The 24,129-nt window shown below is 46.4% G+C and overlaps 11 non-coding genes across 11 annotated transcripts; all 11 read left to right on the top strand.

The window, feature by feature from the left end:
* The first annotated feature begins 511 nt into the window (after positions 1–511).
* Positions 512–702, top strand: LOC130345312 (U2 spliceosomal RNA). Its single transcript, XR_008884042.1, has one exon. It is a non-coding gene; the product is annotated as a U2 spliceosomal RNA (small nuclear RNA).
* A 2,091-nt stretch (positions 703–2,793) lies between these two features.
* On the top strand, positions 2,794–2,984 carry LOC130345310 (U2 spliceosomal RNA). Its single transcript, XR_008884041.1, has one exon. It is a non-coding gene; the product is annotated as a U2 spliceosomal RNA (small nuclear RNA).
* Positions 2,985–5,074: 2,090 nt separating this feature from the next.
* LOC130345309 (U2 spliceosomal RNA) lies at positions 5,075–5,265 on the top strand. The gene has a single exon (XR_008884040.1). It is a non-coding gene; the product is annotated as a U2 spliceosomal RNA (small nuclear RNA).
* A 2,082-nt stretch (positions 5,266–7,347) lies between these two features.
* On the top strand, positions 7,348–7,538 carry LOC130345308 (U2 spliceosomal RNA). Its single transcript, XR_008884039.1, has one exon. It is a non-coding gene; the product is annotated as a U2 spliceosomal RNA (small nuclear RNA).
* A 2,083-nt stretch (positions 7,539–9,621) lies between these two features.
* On the top strand, positions 9,622–9,812 carry LOC130345307 (U2 spliceosomal RNA). Its single transcript, XR_008884038.1, has one exon. It is a non-coding gene; the product is annotated as a U2 spliceosomal RNA (small nuclear RNA).
* A 2,086-nt stretch (positions 9,813–11,898) lies between these two features.
* Positions 11,899–12,089, top strand: LOC130345306 (U2 spliceosomal RNA). Its single transcript, XR_008884037.1, has one exon. It is a non-coding gene; the product is annotated as a U2 spliceosomal RNA (small nuclear RNA).
* Positions 12,090–14,176: 2,087 nt separating this feature from the next.
* LOC130345304 (U2 spliceosomal RNA) lies at positions 14,177–14,367 on the top strand. The gene has a single exon (XR_008884034.1). It is a non-coding gene; the product is annotated as a U2 spliceosomal RNA (small nuclear RNA).
* A 2,096-nt stretch (positions 14,368–16,463) lies between these two features.
* LOC130345303 (U2 spliceosomal RNA) lies at positions 16,464–16,654 on the top strand. The gene has a single exon (XR_008884033.1). It is a non-coding gene; the product is annotated as a U2 spliceosomal RNA (small nuclear RNA).
* Positions 16,655–18,738: 2,084 nt separating this feature from the next.
* LOC130345302 (U2 spliceosomal RNA) lies at positions 18,739–18,929 on the top strand. Its single transcript, XR_008884032.1, has one exon. It is a non-coding gene; the product is annotated as a U2 spliceosomal RNA (small nuclear RNA).
* A 2,089-nt stretch (positions 18,930–21,018) lies between these two features.
* On the top strand, positions 21,019–21,209 carry LOC130345301 (U2 spliceosomal RNA). The gene has a single exon (XR_008884031.1). It is a non-coding gene; the product is annotated as a U2 spliceosomal RNA (small nuclear RNA).
* A 2,088-nt stretch (positions 21,210–23,297) lies between these two features.
* LOC130345299 (U2 spliceosomal RNA) lies at positions 23,298–23,488 on the top strand. The gene has a single exon (XR_008884030.1). It is a non-coding gene; the product is annotated as a U2 spliceosomal RNA (small nuclear RNA).
* Positions 23,489–24,129: the final 641 nt, after the last annotated feature.

Raw genomic sequence — 24,129 nt, 5'->3', positions numbered from 1 at the left:
CGACAGCTTTATGAGGAGCATCAGCACTGCTCTGCCTGAGCAGAACCATCACCGCCATAGGTTGTCAAATAACCCGGATTTAACCCACACAGGTAAGTCCAATGGGGTGCAGGCATGTCCTCTATGCTTACAGCTTCCCGTGGGTGTTGGTTTGATACCGTTTGGGGACAGCCAAGGAGGCATCTGCAGGCAACAAAGGTAGGTGTGTGCTTGTGTGTGTGTTTCCTATGCAGATCCTAAGCCCAGTGTCACATGCAAGTAGGAGGAGTAAGAAGGGTTCCTGGCAAATCCGGGTTATGGATTGCATTTAAAAAGGCCCCGTGGGAGTGCAATGGGCCCCTGTCTTGCTGCTTAGCAATAATGGTATGGGTTTAGGTTCTGCTGTGTGTACTGGTGGTTGACTGCCCCCCAGCCCAGAGTGTGCATGGAAAATTGTCTGGCAGCCTCCCTGACAGCAAGCAGTGATAGTGCCCATGAAGGGGACCTTGTTGGGCCCGCCCCTTTCACGGTTATCGCTTCTCGGCCTTTTGGCTAAGATCAAGTGTAGTATCTGTTCTTATCAGTTTAATATCTGATACGTCCCCTATCTGGGGACCATATATTAAATGGATTTTTGAGAACGGGGGCCGATTTCGAAGCTTGCTTCCGTCGCCCTATGCATTGACCCGATATGGCAGTATCTTCGGGTACAGTGCACCACCCCCTTACAGGGTTAAAAAGAAAGATTCCTACTTTCATTGCTACCTGCTTGCTGGCTAGCCAGCTAGCCAGCCCTGTGGGCCTTGCTGCTGCTGCAGCCAAAAAACAAAAGGTGGTGCTGCTGCTGCTTCTGCTGCTTCTGCTTCTGCTTGTGTCTGGCCCCTGTTGGAGCGTCCAGGCACAGGACTTCTGCTGCTGCTGACTAAATGGCCTCCTTAATTGGATCATTTGAGTAGCCAGCACACCTGTGCAGGTAGGGCATGACATGATAGGCAGCTGCCTTGATAGCGGGTGGGTGCTGAATGTTCCTAATTGACAAAATAAGATTAATGCTTATGAAGAAATATAAAATCTCATCCCTTCCCCAATATCGCGCCACACCCCTACCCCTTAATTCCCTGGTTGAACGTGATGGACATATGTCTTTTTTCGACCGTACTAACTATGTAACTATGTAACATAACATGGGGGGGGGGGGTCTCCTGGCTGTTCACACAGGTGTGTCATTGCTGTACATTGACCATGCATTGCTTCTGTGGTATTGCAAAGGCAAAGACAAATGCTTCCAGCCATCCATTGCACTAATGGATTGGTCATCAGCTGGCTGTCTATGTCCCGCATCAATATAGACCAAAGTACAGAGGGTTAGGCTATGCTATTGTGCACCTACCTGATGCATCAGAAGGTGCGAGGCCCTTGCTAAATTCTGTGCACAGACTTTGAGATCTATGCTTTAGACTGTATCTAAACCTGCTCCAACATGGACTGACATTCTGGCCTACTTTCAGCCGATGCGACTTGTCTGTCGCTGAACAGTCGCTTTTTATGTATTCAGCACCTATGTATAATGTTGTAAAAATGCTCTAGAAGCTAAAGTCGCAGAAATGTCACACATATTTGGCCTGCAACTTTCTGTGCGACAAATTCAGACAGGAAAAATCAGTATAAATCCTTAGAAAATTATCCCCCAGTGTCTCCATCTGCTGGCGGTATTGAATAAGCATTGCTGCACTGATGGGGTATGCATTAGACGAAAAAAAAGAAGAAAAAGAAGAATAATACGCCCAGAAAAGAGGCGAAAAGGAGAAAAACGTAAAAAAACGTGAAAAAAAAGTAAGAGGAAGAGAAGGGAAAAAAAGGTGGAAATGGGTTTAAAAGTGATTTCGGCGGAGAAATATATATATATATATATATATATATATATATATATATATATATATATGCGCACACACACACATAGATATAAACGTATTCTCCGTTGAGATATTGCAGCCGCTGCTGTGTCCAGGCCCAGGAGCCTTAGCACTGTGCTGTGATGTCACTCAATACCACTGACATCACTAGGTGTAAACAACATCTCTCCTTTGCTGTGTATGTGACTATGGAGCTGTTTGGTGATGTCGTCTATTACGGCCTTCATAGAAGCAACAGGAGATTGTTGCATCCATCTTGAACCCTCAGAACTACAGTGCTATGATGTCACTCACTTCCACAGGCCTTGCAGAGTGTAAACAACAACAACCCAGCTTTGTTGTGTATGTAACCAAAGGGATTTGTGATGTCACCTAGAACCTTCACAGCAGCGACAGCTTTATGAGGAGCATCAGCACTGCTCTGCCTGAGCAGAACCATCACCGCCATAGGTTGTCAAATAACCCGGATTTAACCCACACAGGTAAGTCCAATGGGGTGCAGGCATGTCCTCTATGCTTACAGCTTCCTGTGGGTGTTGGTTTGATACCGTTTGGGGACAGCCAAGGAGGCATCTGCAGGCAACAAAGGTAGGTGTGTGCTTGTGTGTGTGTTTCCTATGCAGATCCTAAGCCCAGTGTCACATGCAAGTAGGAGGAGTAAGAAGGGTTCCTGGCAAATCCGGGTTATGGATTGCATTTAAAAAGGCCCCGTGGGAGTGCAATGGGCCCCTGTCTTGCTGCTTAGCAATAATGGTATGGGTTTAGGTTCTGCTGTGTGTACTGGTGGTTGACTGCCCCCCAGCCCAGAGTGTGCATGGAAAATTGTCTGGCAGCCTCCCTGACAGCAAGCAGTGATAGTGCCCATGAAGGGGACCTTGTTGGGCCCGCCCCTTTCACGGTTATCGCTTCTCGGCCTTTTGGCTAAGATCAAGTGTAGTATCTGTTCTTATCAGTTTAATATCTGATACGTCCCCTATCTGGGGACCATATATTAAATGGATTTTTGAGAACGGGGGCCGATTTCGAAGCTTGCTTCCGTCGCCCTATGCATTGACCCGATATGGCAGTATCTTCGGGTACAGTGCACCACCCCCTTACAGGGTTAAAAAGAAAGATTCCTACTTTCATTGCTACCTGCTTGCTGGCTAGCCAGCTAGCCAGCCCTGTGGGCCTTGCTGCTGCTGCAGCCAAAAAACAAAAGGTGGTGCTGCTGCTGCTTCTGCTGCTTCTGCTTCTGCTTGTGTCTGGCCCCTGTTGGAGCGTCCAGGCACAGGACTTCTGCTGCTGCTGACTAAATGGCCTCCTTAATTGGATCATTTGAGTAGCCAGCACACCTGTGCAGGTAGGGCATGACATGATAGGCAGCTGCCTTGATAGCGGGTGGGTGCTGAATGTTCCTAATTGACAAAATAAGATTAATGCTTATGAAGAAATATAAAATCTCATCCCTTCCCCAATATCGCGCCACACCCCTACCCCTTAATTCCCTGGTTGAACGTGATGGACATATGTCTTTTTTCGACCGTACTAACTATGTAACTATGTAACATAACATGGGGGGGGGGGGTCTCCTGGCTGTTCACACAGGTGTGTCATTGCTGTACATTGACCATGCATTGCTTCTGTGGTATTGCAAAGGCAAAGACAAATGCTTCCAGCCATCCATTGCACTAATGGATTGGTCATCAGCTGGCTGTCTATGTCCCGCATCAATATAGACCAAAGTACAGAGGGTTAGGCTATGCTATTGTGCACCTACCTGATGCATCAGAAGGTGCGAGGCCCTTGCTAAATTCTGTGCACAGACTTTGAGATCTATGCTTTAGACTGTATCTAAACCTGCTCCAACATGGACTGACATTCTGGCCTACTTTCAGCCGATGCGACTTGTCTGTCGCTGAACAGTCGCTTTTTATGTATTCAGCACCTATGTATAATGTTGTAAAAATGCTCTAGAAGCTAAAGTCGCAGAAATGTCACACATATTTGGCCTGCAACTTTCTGTGCGACAAATTCAGACAGGAAAAATCAGTATAAATCCTTAGAAAATTATCCCCCAGTGTCTCCATCTGCTGGCGGTATTGAATAAGCATTGCTGCACTGATGGGGTATGCATTAGACGAAAAAAAAGAAGAAAAAGAAGAATAATACGCCCAGAAAAGAGGCGAAAAGGAGAAAAACGTAAAAAAACGTGAAAAAAAAGTAAGAGGAAGAGAAGGGAAAAAAAGGTGGAAATGGGTTTAAAAGTGATTTCGGCGGAGAAATATATATATATATATATATATATATATATATATATATATATATGCGCACACACACACATAGATATAAACGTATTCTCCGTTGAGATATTGCAGCCGCTGCTGTGTCCAGGCCCAGGAGCCTTAGCACTGTGCTGTGATGTCACTCAATACCACTGACATCACTAGGTGTAAACAACATCTCTCCTTTGCTGTGTATGTGACTATGGAGCTGTTTGGTGATGTCGTCTATTACGGCCTTCATAGAAGCAACAGGAGATTGTTGCATCCATCTTGAACCCTCAGAACTACAGTGCTATGATGTCACTCACTTCCACAGGCCTTGCAGAGTGTAAACAACAACAACCCAGCTTTGTTGTGTATGTAACCAAAGGGATTTGTGATGTCACCTAGAACCTTCACAGCAGCGACAGCTTTATGAGGAGCATCAGCACTGCTCTGCCTGAGCAGAACCATCACCGCCATAGGTTGTCAAATAACCCGGATTTAACCCACACAGGTAAGTCCAATGGGGTGCAGGCATGTCCTCCTCTATGCTTACAGCTTCCCGTGGGTGTTGGTTTGATACCGTTTGGGGACAGCCAAGGAGGCATCTGCAGGCAACAAAGGTAGGTGTGTGCTTGTGTGTGTGTTTCCTATGCAGATCCTAAGCCCAGTGTCACATGCAAGTAGGAGGAGTAAGAAGGGTTCCTGGCAAATCCGGGTTATGGATTGCATTTAAAAAGGCCCCGTGGGAGTGCAATGGGCCCCTGTCTTGCTGCTTAGCAATAATGGTATGGGTTTAGGTTCTGCTGTGTGTACTGGTGGTTGACTGCCCCCCAGCCCAGAGTGTGCATGGAAAATTGTCTGGCAGCCTCCCTGACAGCAAGCAGTGATAGTGCCCATGAAGGGGACCTTGTTGGGCCCGCCCCTTTCACGGTTATCGCTTCTCGGCCTTTTGGCTAAGATCAAGTGTAGTATCTGTTCTTATCAGTTTAATATCTGATACGTCCCCTATCTGGGGACCATATATTAAATGGATTTTTGAGAACGGGGGCCGATTTCGAAGCTTGCTTCCGTCGCCCTATGCATTGACCCGATATGGCAGTATCTTCGGGTACAGTGCACCACCCCCTTACAGGGTTAAAAAGAAAGATTCCTACTTTCATTGCTACCTGCTTGCTGGCTAGCCAGCTAGCCAGCCCTGTGGGCCTTGCTGCTGCTGCAGCCAAAAAACAAAAGGTGGTGCTGCTGCTGCTTCTGCTGCTTCTGCTTCTGCTTGTGTCTGGCCCCTGTTGGAGCGTCCAGGCACAGGACTTCTGCTGCTGCTGACTAAATGGCCTCCTTAATTGGATCATTTGAGTAGCCAGCACACCTGTGCAGGTAGGGCATGACATGATAGGCAGCTGCCTTGATAGCGGGTGGGTGCTGAATGTTCCTAATTGACAAAATAAGATTAATGCTTATGAAGAAATATAAAATCTCATCCCTTCCCCAATATCGCGCCACACCCCTACCCCTTAATTCCCTGGTTGAACGTGATGGACATATGTCTTTTTTCGACCGTACTAACTATGTAACTATGTAACATAACATGGGGGGGGGGGTCTCCTGGCTGTTCACACAGGTGTGTCATTGCTGTACATTGACCATGCATTGCTTCTGTGGTATTGCAAAGGCAAAGACAAATGCTTCCAGCCATCCATTGCACTAATGGATTGGTCATCAGCTGGCTGTCTATGTCCCGCATCAATATAGACCAAAGTACAGAGGGTTAGGCTATGCTATTGTGCACCTACCTGATGCATCAGAAGGTGCGAGGCCCTTGCTAAATTCTGTGCACAGACTTTGAGATCTATGCTTTAGACTGTATCTAAACCTGCTCCAACATGGACTGACATTCTGGCCTACTTTCAGCCGATGCGACTTGTCTGTCGCTGAACAGTCGCTTTTTATGTATTCAGCACCTATGTATAATGTTGTAAAAATGCTCTAGAAGCTAAAGTCGCAGAAATGTCACACATATTTGGCCTGCAACTTTCTGTGCGACAAATTCAGACAGGAAAAATCAGTATAAATCCTTAGAAAATTATCCCCCAGTGTCTCCATCTGCTGGCGGTATTGAATAAGCATTGCTGCACTGATGGGGTATGCATTAGACGAAAAAAAAGAAGAAAAAGAAGAATAATACGCCCAGAAAAGAGGCGAAAAGGAGAAAAACGTAAAAAAACGTGAAAAAAAAGTAAGAGGAAGAGAAGGGAAAAAAAGGTGGAAATGGGTTTAAAAGTGATTTCGGCGGAGAAATATATATATATATATATATATATATATATATATATATATGCGCACACACACACATAGATATAAACGTATTCTCCGTTGAGATATTGCAGCCGCTGCTGTGTCCAGGCCCAGGAGCCTTAGCACTGTGCTGTGATGTCACTCAATACCACTGACATCACTAGGTGTAAACAACATCTCTCCTTTGCTGTGTATGTGACTATGGAGCTGTTTGGTGATGTCGTCTATTACGGCCTTCATAGAAGCAACAGGAGATTGTTGCATCCATCTTGAACCCTCAGAACTACAGTGCTATGATGTCACTCACTTCCACAGGCCTTGCAGAGTGTAAACAACAACAACCCAGCTTTGTTGTGTATGTAACCAAAGGGATTTGTGATGTCACCTAGAACCTTCACAGCAGCGACAGCTTTATGAGGAGCATCAGCACTGCTCTGCCTGAGCAGAACCATCACCGCCATAGGTTGTCAAATAACCCGGATTTAACCCACACAGGTAAGTCCAATGGGGTGCAGGCATGTCCTCTATGCTTACAGCTTCCCGTGGGTGTTGGTTTGATACCGTTTGGGGACAGCCAAGGAGGCATCTGCAGGCAACAAAGGTAGGTGTGTGCTTGTGTGTGTGTTTCCTATGCAGATCCTAAGCCCAGTGTCACATGCAAGTAGGAGGAGTAAGAAGGGTTCCTGGCAAATCCGGGTTATGGATTGCATTTAAAAAGGCCCCGTGGGAGTGCAATGGGCCCCTGTCTTGCTGCTTAGCAATAATGGTATGGGTTTAGGTTCTGCTGTGTGTACTGGTGGTTGACTGCCCCCCAGCCCAGAGTGTGCATGGAAAATTGTCTGGCAGCCTCCCTGACAGCAAGCAGTGATAGTGCCCATGAAGGGGACCTTGTTGGGCCCGCCCCTTTCACGGTTATCGCTTCTCGGCCTTTTGGCTAAGATCAAGTGTAGTATCTGTTCTTATCAGTTTAATATCTGATACGTCCCCTATCTGGGGACCATATATTAAATGGATTTTTGAGAACGGGGGCCGATTTCGAAGCTTGCTTCCGTCGCCCTATGCATTGACCCGATATGGCAGTATCTTCGGGTACAGTGCACCACCCCCTTACAGGGTTAAAAAGAAAGATTCCTACTTTCATTGCTACCTGCTTGCTGGCTAGCCAGCTAGCCAGCCCTGTGGGCCTTGCTGCTGCTGCAGCCAAAAAACAAAAGGTGGTGCTGCTGCTGCTTCTGCTGCTTCTGCTTCTGCTTGTGTCTGGCCCCTGTTGGAGCGTCCAGGCACAGGACTTCTGCTGCTGCTGACTAAATGGCCTCCTTAATTGGATCATTTGAGTAGCCAGCACACCTGTGCAGGTAGGGCATGACATGATAGGCAGCTGCCTTGATAGCGGGTGGGTGCTGAATGTTCCTAATTGACAAAATAAGATTAATGCTTATGAAGAAATATAAAATCTCATCCCTTCCCCAATATCGCGCCACACCCCTACCCCTTAATTCCCTGGTTGAACGTGATGGACATATGTCTTTTTTCGACCGTACTAACTATGTAACTATGTAACATAACATGGGGGGGGGGGGTCTCCTGGCTGTTCACACAGGTGTGTCATTGCTGTACATTGACCATGCATTGCTTCTGTGGTATTGCAAAGGCAAAGACAAATGCTTCCAGCCATCCATTGCACTAATGGATTGGTCATCAGCTGGCTGTCTATGTCCCGCATCAATATAGACCAAAGTACAGAGGGTTAGGCTATGCTATTGTGCACCTACCTGATGCATCAGAAGGTGCGAGGCCCTTGCTAAATTCTGTGCACAGACTTTGAGATCTATGCTTTAGACTGTATCTAAACCTGCTCCAACATGGACTGACATTCTGGCCTACTTTCAGCCGATGCGACTTGTCTGTCGCTGAACAGTCGCTTTTTATGTATTCAGCACCTATGTATAATGTTGTAAAAATGCTCTAGAAGCTAAAGTCGCAGAAATGTCACACATATTTGGCCTGCAACTTTCTGTGCGACAAATTCAGACAGGAAAAAACAGTATAAATCCTTAGAAAATTATCCCCCAGTGTCTCCATCTGCTGGCGGTATTGAATAAGCATTGCTGCACTGATGGGGTATGCATTAGACGAAAAAAAAGAAGAAAAAGAAGAATAATACGCCCAGAAAAGAGGCGAAAAGGAGAAAAACGTAAAAAAACGTGAAAAAAAAGTAAGAGGAAGAGAAGGGAAAAAAAGGTGGAAATGGGTTTAAAAGTGATTTCGGCGGAGAAATATATATATATATATATATATATATATATATATATATATGCGCACACACACACATAGATATAAACGTATTCTCCGTTGAGATATTGCAGCCGCTGCTGTGTCCAGGCCCAGGAGCCTTAGCACTGTGCTGTGATGTCACTCAATACCACTGACATCACTAGGTGTAAACAACATCTCTCCTTTGCTGTGTATGTGACTATGGAGCTGTTTGGTGATGTCGTCTATTACGGCCTTCATAGAAGCAACAGGAGATTGTTGCATCCATCTTGAACCCTCAGAACTACAGTGCTATGATGTCACTCACTTCCACAGGCCTTGCAGAGTGTAAACAACAACAACCCAGCTTTGTTGTGTATGTAACCAAAGGGATTTGTGATGTCACCTAGAACCTTCACAGCAGCGACAGCTTTATGAGGAGCATCAGCACTGCTCTGCCTGAGCAGAACCATCACCGCCATAGGTTGTCAAATAACCCGGATTTAACCCACACAGGTAAGTCCAATGGGGTGCAGGCATGTCCTCTATGCTTACAGCTTCCCGTGGGTGTTGGTTTGATACCGTTTGGGGACAGCCAAGGAGGCATCTGCAGGCAACAAAGGTAGGTGTGTGCTTGTGTGTGTGTTTCCTATGCAGATCCTAAGCCCAGTGTCACATGCAAGTAGGAGGAGTAAGAAGGGTTCCTGGCAAATCCGGGTTATGGATTGCATTTAAAAAGGCCCCGTGGGAGTGCAATGGGCCCCTGTCTTGCTGCTTAGCAATAATGGTATGGGTTTAGGTTCTGCTGTGTGTACTGGTGGTTGACTGCCCCCCAGCCCAGAGTGTGCATGGAAAATTGTCTGGCAGCCTCCCTGACAGCAAGCAGTGATAGTGCCCATGAAGGGGACCTTGTTGGGCCCGCCCCTTTCACGGTTATCGCTTCTCGGCCTTTTGGCTAAGATCAAGTGTAGTATCTGTTCTTATCAGTTTAATATCTGATACGTCCCCTATCTGGGGACCATATATTAAATGGATTTTTGAGAACGGGGGCCGATTTCGAAGCTTGCTTCCGTCGCCCTATGCATTGACCCGATATGGCAGTATCTTCGGGTACAGTGCACCACCCCCTTACAGGGTTAAAAAGAAAGATTCCTACTTTCATTGCTACCTGCTTGCTGGCTAGCCAGCTAGCCAGCCCTGTGGGCCTTGCTGCTGCTGCAGCCAAAAAACAAAAGGTGGTGCTGCTGCTGCTTCTGCTGCTTCTGCTTCTGCTTGTGTCTGGCCCCTGTTGGAGCGTCCAGGCACAGGACTTCTGCTGCTGCTGACTAAATGGCCTCCTTAATTGGATCATTTGAGTAGCCAGCACACCTGTGCAGGTAGGGCATGACATGATAGGCAGCTGCCTTGATAGCGGGTGGGTGCTGAATGTTCCTAATTGACAAAATAAGATTAATGCTTATGAAGAAATATAAAATCTCATCCCTTCCCCAATATCGCGCCACACCCCTACCCCTTAATTCCCTGGTTGAACGTGATGGACATATGTCTTTTTTCGACCGTACTAACTATGTAACTATGTAACATAACATGGGGGGGGGGGTCTCCTGGCTGTTCACACAGGTGTGTCATTGCTGTACATTGACCATGCATTGCTTCTGTGGTATTGCAAAGGCAAAGACAAATGCTTCCAGCCATCCATTGCACTAATGGATTGGTCATCAGCTGGCTGTCTATGTCCCGCATCAATATAGACCAAAGTACAGAGGGTTAGGCTATGCTATTGTGCACCTACCTGATGCATCAGAAGGTGCGAGGCCCTTGCTAAATTCTGTGCACAGACTTTGAGATCTATGCTTTAGACTGTATCTAAACCTGCTCCAACATGGACTGACATTCTGGCCTACTTTCAGCCGATGCGACTTGTCTGTCGCTGAACAGTCGCTTTTTATGTATTCAGCACCTATGTATAATGTTGTAAAAATGCTCTAGAAGCTAAAGTCGCAGAAATGTCACACATATTTGGCCTGCAACTTTCTGTGCGACAAATTCAGACAGGAAAAATCAGTATAAATCCTTAGAAAATTATCCCCCAGTGTCTCCATCTGCTGGCGGTATTGAATAAGCATTGCTGCACTGATGGGGTATGCATTAGACGAAAAAAAAGAAGAAAAAGAAGAATAATACGCCCAGAAAAGAGGCGAAAAGGAGAAAAACGTAAAAAAACGTGAAAAAAAAGTAAGAGGAAGAGAAGGGAAAAAAAGGTGGAAATGGGTTTAAAAGTGATTTCGGCGGAGAAATATATATATATATATATATATATATATATATATATATATATATGCGCACACACACACATAGATATAAACGTATTCTCCGTTGAGATATTGCAGCCGCTGCTGTGTCCAGGCCCAGGAGCCTTAGCACTGTGCTGTGATGTCACTCAATACCACTGACATCACTAGGTGTAAACAACATCTCTCCTTTGCTGTGTATGTGACTATGGAGCTGTTTGGTGATGTCGTCTATTACGGCCTTCATAGAAGCAACAGGAGATTGTTGCATCCATCTTGAACCCTCAGAACTACAGTGCTATGATGTCACTCACTTCCACAGGCCTTGCAGAGTGTAAACAACAACAACCCAGCTTTGTTGTGTATGTAACCAAAGGGATTTGTGATGTCACCTAGAACCTTCACAGCAGCGACAGCTTTATGAGGAGCATCAGCACTGCTCTGCCTGAGCAGAACCATCACCGCCATAGGTTGTCAAATAACCCGGATTTAACCCACACAGGTAAGTCCAATGGGGTGCAGGCATGTCCTCTATGCTTACAGCTTCCCGTGGGTGTTGGTTTGATACCGTTTGGGGACAGCCAAGGAGGCATCTGCAGGCAACAAAGGTAGGTGTGTGCTTGTGTGTGTGTTTCCTATGCAGATCCTAAGCCCAGTGTCACATGCAAGTAGGAGGAGTAAGAAGGGTTCCTGGCAAATCCGGGTTATGGATTGCATTTAAAAAGGCCCCGTGGGAGTGCAATGGGCCCCTGTCTTGCTGCTTAGCAATAATGGTATGGGTTTAGGTTCTGCTGTGTGTACTGGTGGTTGACTGCCCCCCAGCCCAGAGTGTGCATGGAAAATTGTCTGGCAGCCTCCCTGACAGCAAGCAGTGATAGTGCCCATGAAGGGGACCTTGTTGGGCCCGCCCCTTTCACGGTTATCGCTTCTCGGCCTTTTGGCTAAGATCAAGTGTAGTATCTGTTCTTATCAGTTTAATATCTGATACGTCCCCTATCTGGGGACCATATATTAAATGGATTTTTGAGAACGGGGGCCGATTTCGAAGCTTGCTTCCGTCGCCCTATGCATTGACCCGATATGGCAGTATCTTCGGGTACAGTGCACCACCCCCTTACAGGGTTAAAAAGAAAGATTCCTACTTTCATTGCTACCTGCTTGCTGGCTAGCCAGCTAGCCAGCCCTGTGGGCCTTGCTGCTGCTGCAGCCAAAAAACAAAAGGTGGTGCTGCTGCTGCTTCTGCTGCTTCTGCTTCTGCTTGTGTCTGGCCCCTGTTGGAGCGTCCAGGCACAGGACTTCTGCTGCTGCTGACTAAATGGCCTCCTTAATTGGATCATTTGAGTAGCCAGCACACCTGTGCAGGTAGGGCATGACATGATAGGCAGCTGCCTTGATAGCGGGTGGGTGCTGAATGTTCCTAATTGACAAAATAAGATTAATGCTTATGAAGAAATATAAAATCTCATCCCTTCCCCAATATCGCGCCACACCCCTACCCCTTAATTCCCTGGTTGAACGTGATGGACATATGTCTTTTTTCGACCGTACTAACTATGTAACTATGTAACATAACATGGGGGGGGGGGGTCTCCTGGCTGTTCACACAGGTGTGTCATTGCTGTACATTGACCATGCATTGCTTCTGTGGTATTGCAAAGGCAAAGACAAATGCTTCCAGCCATCCATTGCACTAATGGATTGGTCATCAGCTGGCTGTCTATGTCCCGCATCAATATAGACCAAAGTACAGAGGGTTAGGCTATGCTATTGTGCACCTACCTGATGCATCAGAAGGTGCGAGGCCCTTGCTAAATTCTGTGCACAGACTTTGAGATCTATGCTTTAGACTGTATCTAAACCTGCTCCAACATGGACTGACATTCTGGCCTACTTTCAGCCGATGCGACTTGTCTGTCGCTGAACAGTCGCTTTTTATGTATTCAGCACCTATGTATAATGTTGTAAAAATGCTCTAGAAGCTAAAGTCGCAGAAATGTCACACATATTTGGCCTGCAACTTTCTGTGCGACAAATTCAGACAGGAAAAATCAGTATAAATCCTTAGAAAATTATCCCCCAGTGTCTCCATCTGCTGGCGGTATTGAATAAGCATTGCTGCACTGATGGGGTATGCATTAGACGAAAAAAAAGAAGAAAAAGAAGAATAATACGCCCAGAAAAGAGGCGAAAAGGAGAAAAACGTAAAAAAACGTGAAAAAAAAGTAAGAGGAAGAGAAGGGAAAAAAAGGTGGAAATGGGTTTAAAAGTGATTTCGGCGGAGAAATATATATATATATATATATATATATATATATATATATATATATGCGCACACACACACATAGATATAAACGTATTCTCCGTTGAGATATTGCAGCCGCTGCTGTGTCCAGGCCCAGGAGCCTTAGCACTGTGCTGTGATGTCACTCAATACCACTGACATCACTAGGTGTAAACAACATCTCTCCTTTGCTGTGTATGTGACTATGGAGCTGTTTGGTGATGTCGTCTATTACGGCCTTCATAGAAGCAACAGGAGATTGTTGCATCCATCTTGAACCCTCAGAACTACAGTGCTATGATGTCACTCACTTCCACAGGCCTTGCAGAGTGTAAACAACAACAACCCAGCTTTGTTGTGTATGTAACCAAAGGGATTTGTGATGTCACCTAGAACCTTCACAGCAGCGACAGCTTTATGAGGAGCATCAGCACTGCTCTGCCTGAGCAGAACCATCACCGCCATAGGTTGTCAAATAACCCGGATTTAACCCACACAGGTAAGTCCAATGGGGTGCAGGCATGTCCTCTATGCTTACAGCTTCCCGTGGGTGTTGGTTTGATACCGTTTGGGGACAGCCAAGGAGGCATCTGCAGGCAACAAAGGTAGGTGTGTGCTTGTGTGTGTGTTTCCTATGCAGATCCTAAGCCCAGTGTCACATGCAAGTAGGAGGAGTAAGAAGGGTTCCTGGCAAATCCGGGTTATGGATTGCATTTAAAAAGGCCCCGTGGGAGTGCAATGGGCCCCTGTCTTGCTGCTTAGCAATAATGGTATGGGTTTAGGTTCTGCTGTGTGTACTGGTGGTTGACTGCCCCCCAGCCCAGAGTGTGCATGGAAAATTGTCTGGCAGCCTCCCTGACAGCAAGCAGTGATAGTGCCCATGAAGGGGACCTTGTTGGGCCCGCCCCTTTCACGGTTATCGCTTCTCGGCCTTTTGGCTAAGATCAAGTGTAGTATCTGTTCTTATCAGTTTAATATCTGATACGTCCCCTATCTGGGGACCATATATTAAATGGATTTTTGAGAACGGGGGCCGATTTCGAAGCTTGCTTCCGTCGCCCTATGCATTGACCCGATATGGCAGTATCTTCGGGTACAGTGCACCACCCCCTTACAGGGTTAAAAAGAAAGATTCCTACTTTCATTGCTACCTGCTTGCTGGCTAGCCAGCTAGCCAGCCCTGTGGGCCTTGCTGCTGCTGCAGCCAAAAAACAAAAGGTGGTGCTGCTGCTGCTTCTGCTGCTTCTGCTTCTGCTTGTGTCTGGCCCCTGTTGGAGCGTCCAGGCACAGGACTTCTGCTGCTGCTGACTAAATGGCCTCCTTAATTGGATCATTTGAGTAGCCAGCACACCTGTGCAGGTAGGGCATGACATGATAGGCAGCTGCCTTGATAGCGGGTGGGTGCTGAATGTTCCTAATTGACAAAATAAGATTAATGCTTATGAAGAAATATAAAATCTCATCCCTTCCCCAATATCGCGCCACACCCCTACCCCTTAATTCCCTGGTTGAACGTGATGGACATATGTCTTTTTTCGACCGTACTAACTATGTAACTATGTAACATAACATGGGGGGGGGGGGTCTCCTGGCTGTTCACACAGGTGTCAGGTGTGTCATTGCTGTACATTGACCATGCATTGCTTCTGTGGTATTGCAAAGGCAAAGACAAATGCTTCCAGCCATCCATTGCACTAATGGATTGGTCATCAGCTGGCTGTCTATGTCCCGCATCAATATAGACCAAAGTACAGAGGGTTAGGCTATGCTATTGTGCACCTACCTGATGCATCAGAAGGTGCGAGGCCCTTGCTAAATTCTGTGCACAGACTTTGAGATCTATGCTTTAGACTGTATCTAAACCTGCTCCAACATGGACTGACATTCTGGCCTACTTTCAGCCGATGCGACTTGTCTGTCGCTGAACAGTCGCTTTTTATGTATTCAGCACCTATGTATAATGTTGTAAAAATGCTCTAGAAGCTAAAGTCGCAGAAATGTCACACATATTTGGCCTGCAACTTTCTGTGCGACAAATTCAGACAGGAAAAATCAGTATAAATCCTTAGAAAATTATCCCCCAGTGTCTCCATCTGCTGGCGGTATTGAATAAGCATTGCTGCACTGATGGGGTATGCATTAGACGAAAAAAAAGAAGAAAAAGAAGAATAATACGCCCAGAAAAGAGGCGAAAAGGAGAAAAACGTAAAAAAACGTGAAAAAAAAGTAAGAGGAAGAGAAGGGAAAAAAAGGTGGAAATGGGTTTAAAAGTGATTTCGGCGGAGAAATATATATATATATATATATATATATATATATATATATATATATATGCGCACACACACACATAGATATAAACGTATTCTCCGTTGAGATATTGCAGCCGCTGCTGTGTCCAGGCCCAGGAGCCTTAGCACTGTGCTGTGATGTCACTCAATACCACTGACATCACTAGGTGTAAACAACATCTCTCCTTTGCTGTGTATGTGACTATGGAGCTGTTTGGTGATGTCGTCTATTACGGCCTTCATAGAAGCAACAGGAGATTGTTGCATCCATCTTGAACCCTCAGAACTACAGTGCTATGATGTCACTCACTTCCACAGGCCTTGCAGAGTGTAAACAACAACAACCCAGCTTTGTTGTGTATGTAACCAAAGGGATTTGTGATGTCACCTAGAACCTTCACAGCAGCGACAGCTTTATGAGGAGCATCAGCACTGCTCTGCCTGAGCAGAACCATCACCGCCATAGGTTGTCAAATAACCCGGATTTAACCCACACAGGTAAGTCCAATGGGGTGCAGGCATGTCCTCTATGCTTACAGCTTCCCGTGGGTGTTGGTTTGATACCGTTTGGGGACAGCCAAGGAGGCATCTGCAGGCAACAAAGGTAGGTGTGTGCTTGTGTGTGTGTTTCCTATGCAGATCCTAAGCCCAGTGTCACATGCAAGTAGGAGGAGTAAGAAGGGTTCCTGGCAAATCCGGGTTATGGATTGCATTTAAAAAGGCCCCGTGGGAGTGCAATGGGCCCCTGTCTTGCTGCTTAGCAATAATGGTATGGGTTTAGGTTCTGCTGTGTGTACTGGTGGTTGACTGCCCCCCAGCCCAGAGTGTGCATGGAAAATTGTCTGGCAGCCTCCCTGACAGCAAGCAGTGATAGTGCCCATGAAGGGGACCTTGTTGGGCCCGCCCCTTTCACGGTTATCGCTTCTCGGCCTTTTGGCTAAGATCAAGTGTAGTATCTGTTCTTATCAGTTTAATATCTGATACGTCCCCTATCTGGGGACCATATATTAAATGGATTTTTGAGAACGGGGGCCGATTTCGAAGCTTGCTTCCGTCGCCCTATGCATTGACCCGATATGGCAGTATCTTCGGGTACAGTGCACCACCCCCTTACAGGGTTAAAAAGAAAGATTCCTACTTTCATTGCTACCTGCTTGCTGGCTAGCCAGCTAGCCAGCCCTGTGGGCCTTGCTGCTGCTGCAGCCAAAAAACAAAAGGTGGTGCTGCTGCTGCTTCTGCTGCTTCTGCTTGTGTCTGGCCCCTGTTGGAGCGTCCAGGCACAGGACTTCTGCTGCTGCTGACTAAATGGCCTCCTTAATTGGATCATTTGAGTAGCCAGCACACCTGTGCAGGTAGGGCATGACATGATAGGCAGCTGCCTTGATAGCGGGTGGGTGCTGAATGTTCCTAATTGACAAAATAAGATTAATGCTTATGAAGAAATATAAAATCTCATCCCTTCCCCAATATCGCGCCACACCCCTACCCCTTAATTCCCTGGTTGAACGTGATGGACATATGTCTTTTTTCGACCGTACTAACTATGTAACTATGTAACATAACATGGGGGGGGGGGGGGTCTCCTGGCTGTTCACACAGGTGTGTCATTGCTGTACATTGACCATGCATTGCTTCTGTGGTATTGCAAAGGCAAAGACAAATGCTTCCAGCCATCCATTGCACTAATGGATTGGTCATCAGCTGGCTGTCTATGTCCCGCATCAATATAGACCAAAGTACAGAGGGTTAGGCTATGCTATTGTGCACCTACCTGATGCATCAGAAGGTGCGAGGCCCTTGCTAAATTCTGTGCACAGACTTTGAGATCTATGCTTTAGACTGTATCTAAACCTGCTCCAACATGGACTGACATTCTGGCCTACTTTCAGCCGATGCGACTTGTCTGTCGCTGAACAGTCGCTTTTTATGTATTCAGCACCTATGTATAATGTTGTAAAAATGCTCTAGAAGCTAAAGTCGCAGAAATGTCACACATATTTGGCCTGCAACTTTCTGTGCGACAAATTCAGACAGGAAAAATCAGTATAAATCCTTAGAAAATTATCCCCCAGTGTCTCCATCTGCTGGCGGTATTGAATAAGCATTGCTGCACTGATGGGGTATGCATTAGACGAAAAAAAAGAAGAAAAAGAAGAATAATACGCCCAGAAAAGAGGCGAAAAGGAGAAAAACGTAAAAAAACGTGAAAAAAAAGTAAGAGGAAGAGAAGGGAAAAAAAGGTGGAAATGGGTTTAAAAGTGATTTCGGCGGAGAATATATATATATATATATATATATATATATATATATATATATATATGCGCACACACACACATAGATATAAACGTATTCTCCGTTGAGATATTGCAGCCGCTGCTGTGTCCAGGCCCAGGAGCCTTAGCACTGTGCTGTGATGTCACTCAATACCACTGACATCACTAGGTGTAAACAACATCTCTCCTTTGCTGTGTATGTGACTATGGAGCTGTTTGGTGATGTCGTCTATTACGGCCTTCATAGAAGCAACAGGAGATTGTTGCATCCATCTTGAACCCTCAGAACTACAGTGCTATGATGTCACTCACTTCCACAGGCCTTGCAGAGTGTAAACAACAACAACCCAGCTTTGTTGTGTATGTAACCAAAGGGATTTGTGATGTCACCTAGAACCTTCACAGCAGCGACAGCTTTATGAGGAGCATCAGCACTGCTCTGCCTGAGCAGAACCATCACCGCCATAGGTTGTCAAATAACCCGGATTTAACCCACACAGGTAAGTCCAATGGGGTGCAGGCATGTCCTCTATGCTTACAGCTTCCCGTGGGTGTTGGTTTGATACCGTTTGGGGACAGCCAAGGAGGCATCTGCAGGCAACAAAGGTAGGTGTGTGCTTGTGTGTGTGTTTCCTATGCAGATCCTAAGCCCAGTGTCACATGCAAGTAGGAGGAGTAAGAAGGGTTCCTGGCAAATCCGGGTTATGGATTGCATTTAAAAAGGCCCCGTGGGAGTGCAATGGGCCCCTGTCTTGCTGCTTAGCAATAATGGTATGGGTTTAGGTTCTGCTGTGTGTACTGGTGGTTGACTGCCCCCCAGCCCAGAGTGTGCATGGAAAATTGTCTGGCAGCCTCCCTGACAGCAAGCAGTGATAGTGCCCATGAAGGGGACCTTGTTGGGCCCGCCCCTTTCACGGTTATCGCTTCTCGGCCTTTTGGCTAAGATCAAGTGTAGTATCTGTTCTTATCAGTTTAATATCTGATACGTCCCCTATCTGGGGACCATATATTAAATGGATTTTTGAGAACGGGGGCCGATTTCGAAGCTTGCTTCCGTCGCCCTATGCATTGACCCGATATGGCAGTATCTTCGGGTACAGTGCACCACCCCCTTACAGGGTTAAAAAGAAAGATTCCTACTTTCATTGCTACCTGCTTGCTGGCTAGCCAGCTAGCCAGCCCTGTGGGCCTTGCTGCTGCTGCAGCCAAAAAACAAAAGGTGGTGCTGCTGCTGCTTCTGCTGCTTCTGCTTCTGCTTGTGTCTGGCCCCTGTTGGAGCGTCCAGGCACAGGACTTCTGCTGCTGCTGACTAAATGGCCTCCTTAATTGGATCATTTGAGTAGCCAGCACACCTGTGCAGGTAGGGCATGACATGATAGGCAGCTGCCTTGATAGCGGGTGGGTGCTGAATGTTCCTAATTGACAAAATAAGATTAATGCTTATGAAGAAATATAAAATCTCATCCCTTCCCCAATATCGCGCCACACCCCTACCCCTTAATTCCCTGGTTGAACGTGATGGACATATGTCTTTTTTCGACCGTACTAACTATGTAACTATGTAACATAACATGGGGGGGGGGGGGGGGTCTCCTGGCTGTTCACACAGGTGTGTCATTGCTGTACATTGACCATGCATTGCTTCTGTGGTATTGCAAAGGCAAAGACAAATGCTTCCAGCCATCCATTGCACTAATGGATTGGTCATCAGCTGGCTGTCTATGTCCCGCATCAATATAGACCAAAGTACAGAGGGTTAGGCTATGCTATTGTGCACCTACCTGATGCATCAGAAGGTGCGAGGCCCTTGCTAAATTCTGTGCACAGACTTTGAGATCTATGCTTTAGACTGTATCTAAACCTGCTCCAACATGGACTGACATTCTGGCCTACTTTCAGCCGATGCGACTTGTCTGTCGCTGAACAGTCGCTTTTTATGTATTCAGCACCTATGTATAATGTTGTAAAAATGCTCTAGAAGCTAAAGTCGCAGAAATGTCACACATATTTGGCCTGCAACTTTCTGTGCGACAAATTCAGACAGGAAAAATCAGTATAAATCCTTAGAAAATTATCCCCCAGTGTCTCCATCTGCTGGCGGTATTGAATAAGCATTGCTGCACTGATGGGGTATGCATTAGACGAAAAAAAAGAAGAAAAAGAAGAATAATACGCCCAGAAAAGAGGCGAAAAGGAGAAAAACGTAAAAAAACGTGAAAAAAAAGTAAGAGGAAGAGAAGGGAAAAAAAGGTGGAAATGGGTTTAAAAGTGATTTCGGCGGAGAATATATATATATATATATATATATATATATATATATATATATATATGCGCACACACACACATAGATATAAACGTATTCTCCGTTGAGATATTGCAGCCGCTGCTGCCAGGCCCAGGAGCCTTAGCACTGTGCTGTGATGTCACTCAATACCACTGACATCACTAGGTGTAAACAACATCTCTCCTTTGCTGTGTATGTGACTATGGAGCTGTTTGGTGATGTCGTCTATTACGGCCTTCATAGAAGCAACAGGAGATTGTTGCATCCATCTTGAACCCTCAGAACTACAGTGCTATGATGTCACTCACTTCCACAGGCCTTGCAGAGTGTAAACAACAACAACCCAGCTTTGTTGTGTATGTAACCAAAGGGATTTGTGATGTCACCTAGAACCTTCACAGCAGCGACAGCTTTATGAGGAGCATCAGCACTGCTCTGCCTGAGCAGAACCATCACCGCCATAGGTTGTCAAATAACCCGGATTTAACCCACACAGGTAAGTCCAATGGGGTGCAGGCATGTCCTCTATGCTTACAGCTTCCCGTGGGTGTTGGTTTGATACCGTTTGGGGACAGCCAAGGAGGCATCTGCAGGCAACAAAGGTAGGTGTGTGCTTGTGTGTGTGTTTCCTATGCAGATCCTAAGCCCAGTGTCACATGCAAGTAGGAGGAGTAAGAAGGGTTCCTGGCAAATCCGGGTTATGGATTGCATTTAAAAAGGCCCCGTGGGAGTGCAATGGGCCCCTGTCTTGCTGCTTAGCAATAATGGTATGGGTTTAGGTTCTGCTGTGTGTACTGGTGGTTGACTGCCCCCCAGCCCAGAGTGTGCATGGAAAATTGTCTGGCAGCCTCCCTGACAGCAAGCAGTGATAGTGCCCATGAAGGGGACCTTGTTGGGCCCGCCCCTTTCACGGTTATCGCTTCTCGGCCTTTTGGCTAAGATCAAGTGTAGTATCTGTTCTTATCAGTTTAATATCTGATACGTCCCCTATCTGGGGACCATATATTAAATGGATTTTTGAGAACGGGGGCCGATTTCGAAGCTTGCTTCCGTCGCCCTATGCATTGACCCGATATGGCAGTATCTTCGGGTACAGTGCACCACCCCCTTACAGGGTTAAAAAGAAAGATTCCTACTTTCATTGCTACCTGCTTGCTGGCTAGCCAGCTAGCCAGCCCTGTGGGCCTTGCTGCTGCTGCAGCCAAAAAACAAAAGGTGGTGCTGCTGCTGCTTCTGCTGCTTCTGCTTGTGTCTGGCCCCTGTTGGAGCGTCCAGGCACAGGACTTCTGCTGCTGCTGACTAAATGGCCTCCTTAATTGGATCATTTGAGTAGCCAGCACACCTGTGCAGGTAGGGCATGACATGATAGGCAGCTGCCTTGATAGCGGGTGGGTGCTGAATGTTCCTAATTGACAAAATAAGATTAATGCTTATGAAGAAATATAAAATCTCATCCCTTCCCCAATATCGCGCCACACCCCTACCCCTTAATTCCCTGGTTGAACGTGATGGACATATGTCTTTTTTCGACCGTACTAACTATGTAACTATGTAACATAACATGGGGGGGGGGGGGGGGGTCTCCTGGCTGTTCACACAGGTGTGTCATTGCTGTACATTGACCATGCATTGCTTCTGTGGTATTGCAAAGGCAAAGACAAATGCTTCCAGCCATCCATTGCACTAATGGATTGGTCATCAGCTGGCTGTCTATGTCCCGCATCAATATAGACCAAAGTACAGAGGGTTAGGCTATGCTATTGTGCACCTACCTGATGCATCAGAAGGTGCGAGGCCCTTGCTAAATTCTGTGCACAGACTTTGAGATCTATGCTTTAGACTGTATCTAAACCTGCTCCAACATGGACTGACATTCTGGCCTACTTTCAGCCGATGCGACTTGTCTGTCGCTGAACAGTCGCTTTTTATGTATTCAGCACCTATGTATAATGTTGTAAAAATGCTCTAGAAGCTAAAGTCGCAGAAATGTCACACATATTTGGCCTGCAACTTTCTGTGCGACAAATTCAGACAGGAAAAATCAGTATAAATCCTTAGAAAATTATCCCCCAGTGTCTCCATCTGCTGGCGGTATTGAATAAGCATTGCTGCACTGATGGGGTATGCATTAGACGAAAAAAAAGAAGAAAAAGAAGAATAATACGCCCAGAAAAGAGGCGAAAAGGAGAAAAACGTAAAAAAACGTGAAAAAAAAGTAAGAGGAAGAGAAGGGAAAAAAAGGTGGAAATGGGTTTAAAAGTGATTTCGGCGGAGAAATATATATATATATATATATATATATATATATATATATATATATATGCGCACACACACACATAGATATAAACGTATTCTCCGTTGAGATATTGCAGCCGCTGCTGTGTCCAGGCCCAGGAGCCTTAGCACTGTGCTGTGATGTCACTCAATACCACTGACATCACTAGGTGTAAACAACATCTCTCCTTTGCTGTGTATGTGACTATGGAGCTGTTTGGTGATGTCGTCTATTACGGCCTTCATAGAAGCAACAGGAGATTGTTGCATCCATCTTGAACCCTCAGAACTACAGTGCTATGATGTCACTCACTTCCACAGGCCTTGCAGAGTGTAAACAACAACAACCCAGCTTTGTTGTGTATGTAACCAAAGGGATTTGTGATGTCACCTAGAACCTTCACAGCAGCGACAGCTTTATGAGGAGCATCAGCACTGCTCTGCCTGAGCAGAACCATCACCGCCATAGGTTGTCAAATAACCCGGATTTAACCCACACAGGTAAGTCCAATGGGGTGCAGGCATGTCCTCTATGCTTACAGCTTCCCGTGGGTGTTGGTTTGATACCGTTTGGGGACAGCCAAGGAGGCATCTGCAGGCAACAAAGGTAGGTGTGTGCTTGTGTGTGTGTTTCCTATGCAGATCCTAAGCCCAGTGTCACATGCAAGTAGGAGGAGTAAGAAGGGTTCCTGGCAAATCCGGGTTATGGATTGCATTTAAAAAGGCCCCGTGGGAGTGCAATGGGCCCCTGTCTTGCTGCTTAGCAATAATGGTATGGGTTTAGGTTCTGCTGTGTGTACTGGTGGTTGACTGCCCCCCAGCCCAGAGTGTGCATGGAAAATTGTCTGGCAGCCTCCCTGACAGCAAGCAGTGATAGTGCCCATGAAGGGGACCTTGTTGGGCCCGCCCCTTTCACGGTTATCGCTTCTCGGCCTTTTGGCTAAGATCAAGTGTAGTATCTGTTCTTATCAGTTTAATATCTGATACGTCCCCTATCTGGGGACCATATATTAAATGGATTTTTGAGAACGGGGGCCGATTTCGAAGCTTGCTTCCGTCGCCCTATGCATTGACCCGATATGGCAGTATCTTCGGGTACAGTGCACCACCCCCTTACAGGGTTAAAAAGAAAGATTCCTACTTTCATTGCTACCTGCTTGCTGGCTAGCCAGCTAGCCAGCCCTGTGGGCCTTGCTGCTGCTGCAGCCAAAAAACAAAAGGTGGTGCTGCTGCTGCTTCTGCTTGTGTCTGGCCCCTGTTGGAGCGTCCAGGCACAGGACTTCTGCTGCTGCTGACTAAATGGCCTCCTTAATTGGATCATTTGAGTAGCCAGCACACCTGTGCAGGTAGGGCATGACATGATAGGCAGCTGCCTTGATAGCGGGTGGGTGCTGAATGTTCCTAATTGACAAAATAAGATTAATGCTTATGAAGAAATATAAAATCTCATCCCTTCCCCAATATCGCGCCACACCCCTACCCCTTAATTCCCTGGTTGAACGTGATGGACATATGTCTTTTTTCGACCGTACTAACTATGTAACTATGTAACATAACATGGGGGGGGGGGGGGGGTCTCCTGGCTGTTCACACAGGTGTGTCATTGCTGTACATTGACCATGCATTGCTTCTGTGGTATTGCAAAGGCAAAGACAAATGCTTCCAGCCATCCATTGCACTAATGGATTGGTCATCAGCTGGCTGTCTATGTCCCGCATCAATATAGACCAAAGTACAGAGGGTTAGGCTATG

Source organism: Hyla sarda, unplaced genomic scaffold (assembly GCF_029499605.1).
Source record: "Hyla sarda isolate aHylSar1 unplaced genomic scaffold, aHylSar1.hap1 scaffold_749, whole genome shotgun sequence".
NCBI classification, from domain to species: Eukaryota; Metazoa; Chordata; class Amphibia; order Anura; family Hylidae; genus Hyla; species Hyla sarda.
The sequence above is the reverse complement of the archived record's forward strand: the minus strand, read 5'-3'. Positions and strand labels throughout refer to the sequence as shown.